The sequence below is a fragment of the Chrysochloris asiatica genome, unplaced genomic scaffold (genome assembly GCF_000296735.1).
Source record: "Chrysochloris asiatica unplaced genomic scaffold, ChrAsi1.0 scaffold00245, whole genome shotgun sequence".
In the NCBI taxonomy this organism is placed as follows: Eukaryota; Metazoa; Chordata; class Mammalia; order Afrosoricida; family Chrysochloridae; genus Chrysochloris; species Chrysochloris asiatica.
The window spans coordinates 1,281,233-1,292,656 of NW_006408763.1; the positions used below are offsets into that span (position 1 = coordinate 1,281,233).

General features: G+C 42.5%; 2 pseudogenes; both read left to right on the forward strand.

The window, feature by feature from the left end:
- The first annotated feature begins 491 nt into the window (after positions 1 to 491).
- Positions 492 to 1,293, forward strand: LOC102827971 (annotated as a pseudogene).
- A 4,836-nt stretch (positions 1,294 to 6,129) lies between these two features.
- LOC102828364 lies at positions 6,130 to 10,947 on the forward strand (annotated as a pseudogene).
- The last annotated feature ends 477 nt before the right edge of the window (positions 10,948 to 11,424 follow it).

Below are 11,424 nucleotides of genomic sequence, written 5' to 3' on the forward strand. Positions count from 1 at the left end.
TAACAGAATAGTGCCCAGCACACAGTGTTGTTGATGTTAAGTGCTGTCGAGTTCCAATTCATAGCAATCCTATATAGGACTTCCAAGGAGCAGCTCGTGGGTTTGAACTGCTGGCCTTGTGGTTAGCAGTCCAGTGTTTATCCTACATCACCACACCAGCACAACAGTGAAATATCATCTTGCTCCCACATTAATAGCAAAGTTCCAAAAAACAGAAAACAACAAATGTTGGCAAGAGTGTGGAGAGACTGGGATCCTCCAGCACTGCTGATGAGACTCAATGGTGCCACCTCTGTGAAAAATGGTATGACGCGTCCTCAAAAAGTTGAAAATAAAAGTACCATATGACCAGGCAATCCCTTTACTTGGTACGTATCCTCAAGAAATAAGAGCTGTGACATGAATAGATAGATGCACATCAATGTTCACTGTAGCATGATTTCACAACAGCAAAAAGATGGAGACAGCCTTTTGGCATTCTGAGCAGCACGATGGCAGTCGGCAAGAACAAGTGCTTTACAAATGGTGGCAAAAAAAGGAGCCAAGAAGAAAGTGGATGATCCATTTTCTAAGAAAGATTGGTATGATGTGAAGGCACCAGCTATGTTCAATATGAGAAATATTGGGAGAACACTAGTCACAAGGACTCAAGGAACCAAAATTGCATCTGATGGGCTCAAGGGTCGTATTTTTGAAGTGAGTCTTGCTGATCTGCAGAATGATGAAGTTGCATTCAGAAAAATTCAAGCTAATTACTGAGGCAAAAACTGCCTGACCAACTTCAATGGCATGGATCTTACCCATGACAAAATGTGCTACATGGTCAAAAAGTGGCAGATCATGAAGCTCACATTGATATCAAGACTACAGATGGTTATTAACTTCGCCTGTTCTGTGTTGGTTTTACTTAAAAAAAACCGCAACAACCAGATTTGGAAGACATCTTATGCTCAGCACCAACGTGTCCATCAAATCTTGAAGAAAATTATGGAAATCATAACCCAAGAGGTACAGACAAATGACTTGAAAGAAGTGGTCAATAAACTAATTCCAGACAGCATTAGAAAGGACATAGAGAAGACTTGCCAGTCTATTTACCCTCTCCATGATGTGTTTGTTAGGAAAGTAAAAATGCTGAAGAAGCCCAAGTTTTAGTTGGAAAAACTCATGGCGCTTCATGGTGAAGGCAGTAGTTCTGGAAACGTTACTGGAGATGAGACAGGTGCTAATGTTGAACAAGCTGATGGCTATGAATCACCAGTTCAAGAATCTGTTTACAATTCAGACTTTTAATGAAGACAAACAAAAGATTTTATTTGTGGGAAAAAAAAGATGGAGGCAACCTAAATGCCCATCAACAGAAGAATGGTTAAAAAGCTTTGGTGCATACACACAATGGAATATTATGCAATTTAGGAGAATAATATTTTTGTTGTTATGTGCCATGGAGTCAGTTCCGACTCATAGTGACCCTGTAAAGGGTTTCTGAGGCTGTAAATCTTTACAGGAGCAGAGAGCCTCATCTTTCTCCCACGAAACAGCTGGTAGTTTCGAACTGCTGACCCTGAGGCTAGCAGCCCAATTCATAATCACTATGCTACCAGAGTTCCTTTGAAGAATGATGAAGAATCGGCAAAACACCTCACAACGTGATGGACATTATGCTGAGTGAAATTAGTCAATCTCAAAAGGACAAATGTTGCATGAAGACCACTGTGGTAAAAAGTTAAGAAAAAATGAAATCAAATTCATTTTCTAAATGAAATAAGTATTCTATGATGGTTACAGAGTGGGTGGGGGTGAGGGAGAAGGGGGAAAAACGTGAACAGAGGTAAAGATTATTAACTTGATGGTACATGGAGTGGATTGCAATCATTTGTAATGAAACGAAGTGTATTTGTTGAATGTGGGGCTGATGATGTGTTTGTTCTGTAAACCTCCACTCAATTCACAATAAAAAGTTAAATAAAAATAATTTAATTTAGCGGGACCCTACCCAGAGAAGCAGTGACGCCAGAGATGGAGGCAGAGACAATGACATGGAGAGATGGAGCAGCTGGGGACTTTAGATCCAGAGAGGAAGGGGGCTGTGCACTGACGACCGGGGTGCAGGCTTGTAGTGTATACCCTTTGGTTGGTTGATGATGCATGTAGGGGATTGTAACCATGGCAATGAAATGATATACGATAGAATGAATGTAAAACTAATGTTCTCCCATGTTAACTATCACATTGTTGTTGTTGTCAGGTTCCATCAAGTCGGAACCGACTCATAGCGACCCCATGCACAGCAGAACGAAACAATGTCTGATCCTAGGCCAACCTCACTGCCGCTGCCACACTTGACTCCATCAATGATGCCACCTGGAAAACATTTTTTTTTAATTTAATTTAATTTAAAAGAACCTAAGGACTTTCTTAATTCATTCCAGCAAGTCCAGTGTCTGGGTGTTGCCTCATTCTGGCTGAAAACAAGAACCACTTGACAACGCTTTCAACTTTGCATTTATTGCAAACTTATCATGCGTAGACTATTTTCAACCATGTTTTTCACCAGTTTTACTGTCACTTTCTTACATCACAGTTTTATATCCCTTTGTTGTTGTTGGTAGTAGGTGACGAGTCTGTGCCAACTCACACCAATCCCTTGTACAACAGAATGAAGTGCTGCCTGGTCTAGCCATCATGACAATCCTTAATATGCACACAGCCATTGTTGCTACCACTGTGTATTTTGAGTGCTTTCCACCTTAGGGGGCTCATCTTCCAGCACTACATCAGGCAATATTCACTTGTGATCCATAGTTTTCACTGGCTAATTTTCAGAAGTAGGTTCTAGTCTGTCTTGGTCTGGAAGCTCTGCTGAGATTTGTCTACCATGGATAACTGTTTAGCATCATAGCAACACACAAGCCACCACAGTATGACAAATTGACAGAGGAGTGGTGGTACATACCTTTAAGGGATAAGAATTATTTATTGCCTTCATTTTGCAGATGAAAAATTGACACTTGGAGAGGTTTCCATACTTGTAAAAGGCAAAATTGACTCTCTAGCCAGTCTTTTTCCCATGAGATGTCTGTTCTCTGTGTCCTGCTGAGTCCTGAGTCTTCAGCAGGCCTTGAGGGAGAGGTGCCCCAAGGAGAGTTAGCAGACCCCTGGGCTCTCTTACTCCATCCCACCTCATAGCCTCTGATCTTGGAGGGAGTTCCATCTTCACCCATCCAAGGGGAACAGAACAGAGGCGTGTGTAGGTGAATTCAGGTAATGGGAGCCCTATGTGGTGACAACTAGAGGGACTGGATTCCAAGTGACCTGTGAAGTCTAGGGAACCTCCTCCACCTTTGATAAGAGATGAGCCTACTTCAAACATGTTGTTGTTGTTAAGTGTCATCAAGTCAGTTCCAAATACTAGCAACCCTGTATAGGGCTTCTGAGGAGCAGCTGGTGGGTTTGAACAACCAACTTTGTGGTTCGAAGTCCAGTGCTGATCCTACAGTGCCACATCCTTATTCTTATGGTCAGAAACTTACTTAGAACAAGGACATAAAATATGAGGTAAAAACGTTTTTAAAATCAGAATAGCAGAGGGACAGTTACCTCTAATGTGTGTGAGGGTCAGAGATTCAGCTTTCCCCAAGTGCTTGAGACTGAAAGCTTAGCCCCATGGAAGTCTGTCATGGGAAGACTGAAGTAATGCTGTTGTTGTTAAGCATCATTGAGTCAATTCTGACCCATAGCAACCCTGTATTGGGTTTCCAAGGAGCGACTGGTTGGCTTGGACCACCGACCTTGCAGTTCAAATGACTTTGCAGTCTCACACATTAGCCCACAGTGCCACACCAGGAGTAACAATGGAGGTGCTGCAAATTGCTCTCAGGCGTCCTGCCTCCCTTGGCCTGCTTTCCCTAACCCAGGCCTTCTCCCAGGGGCTATCCTCAGTCCTTTTTACAGATGAGAAAACTGAAGTGCAAAGAGAGGAAATGACTCATGCAAGGTCAAGCCCTGAGGAGGGACTGGTGAGTGGAGGGCATTTCTTGTTTGGGTTGCAGCTGTCTTTCGCCTACCCCTTTGCAGAGCGCCCCTTCCTCCATGCTAATCACAAAGCTCTGTAGGGGCTCCTCAGAGAGCTCCCCGATGCCTGACCACAGGATGCTGGTGTTAAGTGCCATCGAGTCAGTTCTGACTCACATTGACCCTGTATGGGGTTTCTAAGGAGCAGATGGTAGGTTTGAACCGCTGACCTTGAAGTTAGCAGTTGAGTTCTTATGCTCCAGTGCCACACCAGGACTGCGACCATAGGGTAGGCCTTGGCAAAACCACGCCCAATAACAAGGCTATGGACTGTCCACAGCCAGACTTCCTGTGGGCTGAAAGGATCCTCAGGGTGTCCGCCGCAACCACCCACCTCCCAGGTCCCCTGAAGAAGACAGGTAGGAGAGGAAGAAGAGGGCTTGCTGGCACATTGGTCAATGGAAGGAACACAAATATTGGAGCATCCGGACTATATGGGCCTGGGGAACACTGAGCAATGTCTCAGCAGTTTGGAGGCCCTGAGGCTCGGCCAGTTCAGGACTGGCAGGGAGTCCCCGGGGCAGTTCCCCCAGACTTAGTCTGGCATGGATGACAAGTTCCAGTCAACTGCAGGAAACAAAAACTACTCACACACCACCACCGATGAGGCGCCTTCCCCTTCCCAGCGTGCCAAGCTGGGACAGCCCCTATGTGTAGACTCACTCACTGAGTCATGTCACACCAGCTTCAGTGGGGAAGGAGCTTGAACAGTACCTGCCTCGCTGGGCTGTTTCAGGAATCAGATGAGCTGCCCTCCAGGAAATCATTTAGGAAATTGTGAAGGGCTGTCCACGTGTAAATGATTTAAATATTAAGCAACAACAGGTTCAAGAGTGCAGGAAAGCAGATTGTTCTCCTGGAACATAGGCAGTCCCACCTACCCTTACGCAGATCCCAGAAAAGGCCTCTCACCACTACCACCAACCCCCGACTGCTCCCCAGACATAGGGCTGCCTTCTGGATCCTTGTCCACATGACCACCCTCTCAGGGGCAAGTCTTTCCCTGAGGACCTTTCTGATCTTTGTCCCTCTTGTCTACTGGCCTTTTAATCCCACTTGGGATCCTGTGGGGTGAGAGAAGACAAAGGGGTGAAGAAGAGGCCCCATAATTTCCCACCTTCAGAAAAGAATCTTCATAGTCAGTGGCCTCACCAGCCTAGCTGGACCTCCTTCTGTGCCCATCCCCCCTCCTTCCTTCTCTCCATCTGTTTAGGCCAAAAGAACTCTTCTTTCCACTACCAAAGTCCCCTTCTTTGGGACTGGGGTTCCTGGTGACAGGCTAGCTTCACAGCAAGAAAGGCTTGCTCAGGGGTCCCTGGGACCATCTAGGGAGAGGAGCGGAGAGTAGGACCCTACCCAGAGAAACAGTGATGCCAGAGATGCAGGTAGAGAAGAAGATGTGGAGAGATGGAGACTCTAGACCCAGAGAGGAAGAGGGGCTGTGTGCTGACGACCAGGGGGCAGGCTTGCAGGGTATACCCTGTGGTTGTTTGATGATGCATGGAGGGGATTATAATTATGGAAATGAAACAATATACGATAGGATGAATGTAAAGCTAATGTTCTCCCATGTAAACTATCACATAATTCACAATAAAACATTAAAAAAAGAAAAAGAAATGTTTGCTGAGAGTCAGGACGTGGAGGGTGGGGGGGATATCATGATAGGGTGGCACCACCTGGGTGGGCACAGTGGGCTTGACTGCCAGGCACTGCCCTTTATTGCCCAGCTATGGCAGGAGGCTGTTGGCCCTGAGAGTCGAGGGCATAGAAGGCTGTATTAGGATGGCCCTGCTGTGCCAGGCACAGAAACCCTCGGAGGACAGGACAGAGCACAGCACGTGGACTGCCCACCCTGGTTTTGGCCCCGTCACTTCCTGCAGCTCCAGTAAATTCCTCTTTCATCTAAAGAGTCTTTGGGAGAACAAGAGAGAAAAGGCCTTTCTCCGGCACGAGAAGAAGACGTCAGAAGAGCGGGGCTGAGTTACTTCAGTTGCTAAGACTGCGGGTCGTGTGGCTTGCTGGGTGAAGTTCTCTCCTAGGCGAACAGTCTCAATGACCATTTGTCAATTCTTCCTTCAAGGCCGGTGCCAATTTGGACACCGGTGCTGGAATGAACATCCTGGAGCTCCGGGCGGAGGACCGCAGCAACCTCAGCAGCAGCCCGCAGTTGGTAACAGGCGCGGATGGAATGCCACTAGTGAGAGAAACTCCAGTGTGATCCAGCCATCCAGGTTCTCCAGATCTGCACCATGTGGGGGCAGCAGAGACCAAGGGAAGCAATCAGTAGGTTCTTTCCAGGGTGGAGCAAGCAGAAGCAGCAGTGAATTAGCCTTGTCTCAGAGCTCATTTGCGTCACTTAACTCTGAAGAACAAAGGATGAAAAGAAACTACTCGAAGAAATTGTAAAAGATATGGAGGTTTGTGAATCATCAGGGCAGAGGATGTTTTCTGTTTATTCTCCAATGAAAGATAAACCTAATATTTCAGGCGTTTATTGCTCTGAAATTCCCAACAAAGACGTCAGAAATCTAGTATTAAGGTTTCTCGATGACATTAAGGAAAACATGGAAAAATTTTTGGAAGAATTCAGGAAAACAATACAAGAACAAAATGAGAAACTCAATAAAGAGATAGAAACATTAGGTATAAAACAACTAGAAATTCCAGAGCTTAATAATAAAATAACAAAAATAAATAATCCGTGGAAGAACACAAAAGTAAAATGGAAACTATAGAAGAAAGAGTCAGTAATATAGAAAACAAAATTCTTGCAATTACTCCACTTGACGAACAAATAGAAAGAGAAAAGAAAATTAAAGAGAAAATAAAGGTTCTGCAGGACACCATCAAGAGGAACAATCTACGCATAATGGGAATTCCAGAAGAAGAAGAGAGGAAACAAAGTCTAGAAGAAATTTTTGAAGAAATAGAGGCAGAAAACGTCCCCAATATCATTAAAGATGAAGAGATTGTCATCCAAGAAGCTCAACGAACTCCATATAGGTTAAACCCGAAGAGAAAAACACCACAACATGTTATAATTTCACTTTCCAGTATGGAATGTAGGTCTACTTCCAGCTCATTTGCCTCAGTCCCTTTATCTCGTTTCTGGACTTGTGCAGATATGGTCATCTGCTTCTGTTTTTTGGGTATCTTCAGGGGTTATCTATGGGCTTAATACTTAGATGGGTATGTATTTTGGTATTTTTTATGCTTTCTGATTGCCTCCAGGTAGATATGATTAGGAAATGGGCTTCCCTTTTCACTCTTCTTCTTGAGAGATTTCAAGATGCCACTGTTGGTCGTTTTGATGCAATTTAGGATTTAATTTTTGGCCTATTTCCTTTTTTGTCTGCTTGTCCCACTCCACAATTCCTGTTCAGGCCTTTATTCTAGTTATAAACAGTTCAGGGCCAGCTGTGGCTGTTGGGTTTTAAGTGGGAACTATCTCTTTAAATTTTGAAGAGATCTGTGTGCATGCATACTAGAACCTTCCAAGGGTGGGGCTGGAGTGTCCACTAGCTCAGGCAACCCTAAAGTCACCAGAATGGAGGTGTGCAGACAGCAAGGGACCAATGAACAGATACCAAAAGAAAAGAATGTCCACACCTTTATCTCTGCAGTTCTGCCAGGCGTCTGTGGTGGCTCCGATCCTTCCCCCACTTGGTCTCACCCAAGATGGCAGCTCCTGGAGCAGCTGAGCATCCCAAAGTAGAAAGCAATGGATTTCTAGCTTCTGCCACAAATTCCCCCAGCTGTAAGCCTTCCAACCTTATAAATATTCTTTTATATGTTGTTCAGAGTTCTGGGACCAGCCCCTGAGCCTGCTTGGTTGGGTATTTTGTGTTGTTGCTGGTGAAGCTCCTTACTGCACTTCCACCTGATCCGCCATCTTGTTTGTTCTCTCTCTGTTTGCTTTTTTTTGTTTGTTCTGTTCATTTTCATTTGTGTGTTTTCTCCTCTTGTCCCACTTGATGGGAGACAGTGGTGCCCATAGAGCTCAGCCATCACCCTCTGCAACTCCACTCACTACACAAGAGCCAATACCACCTCTTATACCACCTGATCAATGACAGACGTCAGCTAACACCAACCAAAACCACTCTAGACTGAGCTGCATGAGCAGTAAATAGAAAACAGTGCACATGTTTCCATTCTTTAATCATACCCACCAGGAGACAGTTGGTGAGAGCCTAAGAACACATCAATATACAATCATCAATTAAATACAAATACAGTGACACCACAATGTCTTAGAGAGAACAGAAATTTTTAGCTCACGTGAAGAAATAAGAGAGTGACGCAAACAAATGACTAAGATGCAGAACCAGAAAATATTTTTGAGGAAGAAAAGGTAATGGAACTACCTAAGAAATAATTCAAAAGAATGTTACTTAGGTATTATCAATAGGTTACAGAAAGATCAAGGAAAGCAAGGAGAACATTGCAAAAAACTTGAGAAGAAGTTAGGAAAGCACCACAATAAGAAGCAGACAAAATAAATCAAAATTTGAAACAATACAAACCATGCAAATAGAAATCAAGAGATTAATTCTAAGATCTCAGCAATGGAAAATACCTTGAAAAGACAAAGGAGAGTTGAAATGATGGAAGTCCAAATTAGTGACCTTGAAGATAAATCTCTAAAAACTAGCAAACTAGAAGAAAAATCTTTTTAAAAAAAGAACGAAAAAAAAAACAAAAAACAGGAGAAAACCTCAGACTTATGTGGACACCGTGAAGAAGAATCATTGATGGGTGATTGGAATTCCAGTACAAGAAGAGACAATAAAAAGTTCAGAGAAAATTGTCAAAGAGTTGCTGGCAGAAAACTTCCCTCACATCATGAAAAATGAGAAGATAACCACTCAAGAAGCTGAATGAACTCCAAACAGGATAGACCTCTAAAGAAAATCACTAAGACATGCTAACTATTCAGAGAAGAGTTGACACCAATTCTACTCAATTTCAAAACATAGAAAAGGAAGGAAAACTCTAAAATTCATTTTATGAAGCAAGTATAACCCTGAACCAAAACCAGGCAAATTTTCTAAAAAAGAAAAGTATCGACCAATATCCTTCATGAACATAGATGCAAAAATTCTCAACAAAATCTTAGCCAGTAGAATCCAACAACATGTTAAAAAAAATAATACATCATGACCAAATGAGATGTAGGGATGGTTTTACTATTAAAAGAAAAGCAATCAACGTTGTTGCTGTTGTTGTTAAGTGCTGTCGAGTCAGTTCCAACTCATAGTGACCCTAATGTTTCTGAGGAGCAGCTGGTAGGTTTGAACCACTAGCCTTGTGATTAGTAATCTAGTGCTTATTTTACAGTGTCACAGCAGTAATCCACCACATAAATAAAACAAAGGGAAAAAAAACCCACATGATCAAATCAATTGATGCTGAAAAAGCATTTGACAAAATCCAACACCGATTCATAAAAAATAATTCAGTCTGTGTAAGTCACGTGTTTCTAGAAATTTGTCCATTTCTTCTAGATTTTCAAATTTATTGGAGTACAGCTCTTTGTAGTACTGTGTTATTATCCTTTCTATTTTCATTGGCTCTGTTGTGATGTCACCCATATAATTTCTTATTCCTGTTATTTGCATCTTCTCCTTCTTTTCTTTTGTTAGATTTGACAATGGTTGTCCATTTTAATGATCATTTCAAAGAATCAACTTCTTGTCTTGTTGATTATTTCTATTATTTTTCTGTTTCTACTTCATTTATTTCTGCTCTAACTTTTATTATTTCTTTTCTTCTGTAACTGTAAGCTTACTTTGCTGTTATTTTTCTAATTGTTGGAGATGTTGGGTGCTAATTTGGTTGTTTCTTCTGTTTGGATATGTGCATCTATTGTTATAAATTTCCCTCTGAGTACTGCTTTTGCTGTGTCCCAAAGGTATGTTGTACTTTTGTTCTCATTTGATTCTAGGAATTTTTTTAATCTCTGTTTATTTTATTTCTTCTATTACTCAGTAGCTTTTGGCTGGCTGTGTGCTGTGGAGTCGGTTCCAACTCACAGCTACCCTATACAGGATTTCCGAGGCTGTAAATCTTTATGAGAGCAGAACGCCTCATCTTTCCCGTTTGGAACAGCTGGTAGTTTCGAACTGCTGACCTTGCGGTTTGCAGCCCGATTCATAACTACTACACTACCAGAGCTCCTAAGGCATTATTCAATTTCCATGTATCTGATTTTTTCCCCCTTATCTCCTCACTGTTGATTTCTTACTTTATAGCATTGTGATCTGAGAAGATGCTTGGTAGTATCTTGATGTTTTAAATTTTATTGAGGTTTGCTTTTGTGGCCTAACAAATAGTCTATTCTAGAGAATGCTCCATGTGCACTGGAAAATAATGTATATTATGTTGTTGTTGAGTTGAGTGCTCTGTATATGTCTATGAGGCCAATTGGGTTAATTGTGTTGCTTAGTTCTTTTTGTGTCTTTGTTGAGTTTCTTTCTAGTTATTGTGTCCTTCATCGAAAGTGGTTTACTAAAATCTCCTACTATTATTTAGGCGTGTCTGTTTCTTTCTTCAGTTCTGTAATCCAGGTGATAGTGGGGAACAAGAAGGAATCCCACCTTTTCGATTGTTCATGTGAATCTGCACCATCTGTCTGTCTCTTCAAAGCTACTCATTAAAAGTTCAAGATGATGGTGTCACGTGGGGCTGGCGATTTTGTTCACCAGTTAGTCTCTTTCTTTTACCACCCCTGTTCAGTTTCTCCTCCTCCTCTCTAACCTTTCCTCTGGGTTCCAGGATTGTTCTCTCTGTCTATTTCATTAGGTCTCCTTCATTGTAGAGGGCCTCTGGAACATGTCTGCCAAGTCCACCATCTTGCCTGAAGTCTAAAAATGCTATTTTTTTTTTTTTTTTAAGTCTAGAAAATTGTAAACAAAGTTACAAAGAGTTTAAACAGCAGAAGGTTGATAGTGAACTGGGCAGCACTTACGTCGAGAGGGGTTAAGAAGTGAGGGGTAAGCCTGTCAGGGGAAAGAACTCTCTAGTTTGTTGGAAGGGAAGTATGGAAATAGAGTTTGCTCTGACAAAGAGATAGTGGGAGGTGTAAAATGCTTGAGAGAAGTCCATGGTGATTCAAATGGTTAACCTATTTGCTGCTAATGGAAAGATTGAAGATTCAAGACCACCCAGAGGTACCTCAGAAGAAAGGCCTAGTGATCTACTGCTGAGAAACCAGTCACTGAAAGTCCTATGGAACACAGTTTTACACCAGGAGTTGGTGTTGAGTAGACAGCAACTGATGGTTAAAAGCTGAAGAGAAGCCAGACCACGGAGGAGATTGTCAATGAAGAGAAAGGGACATCATGA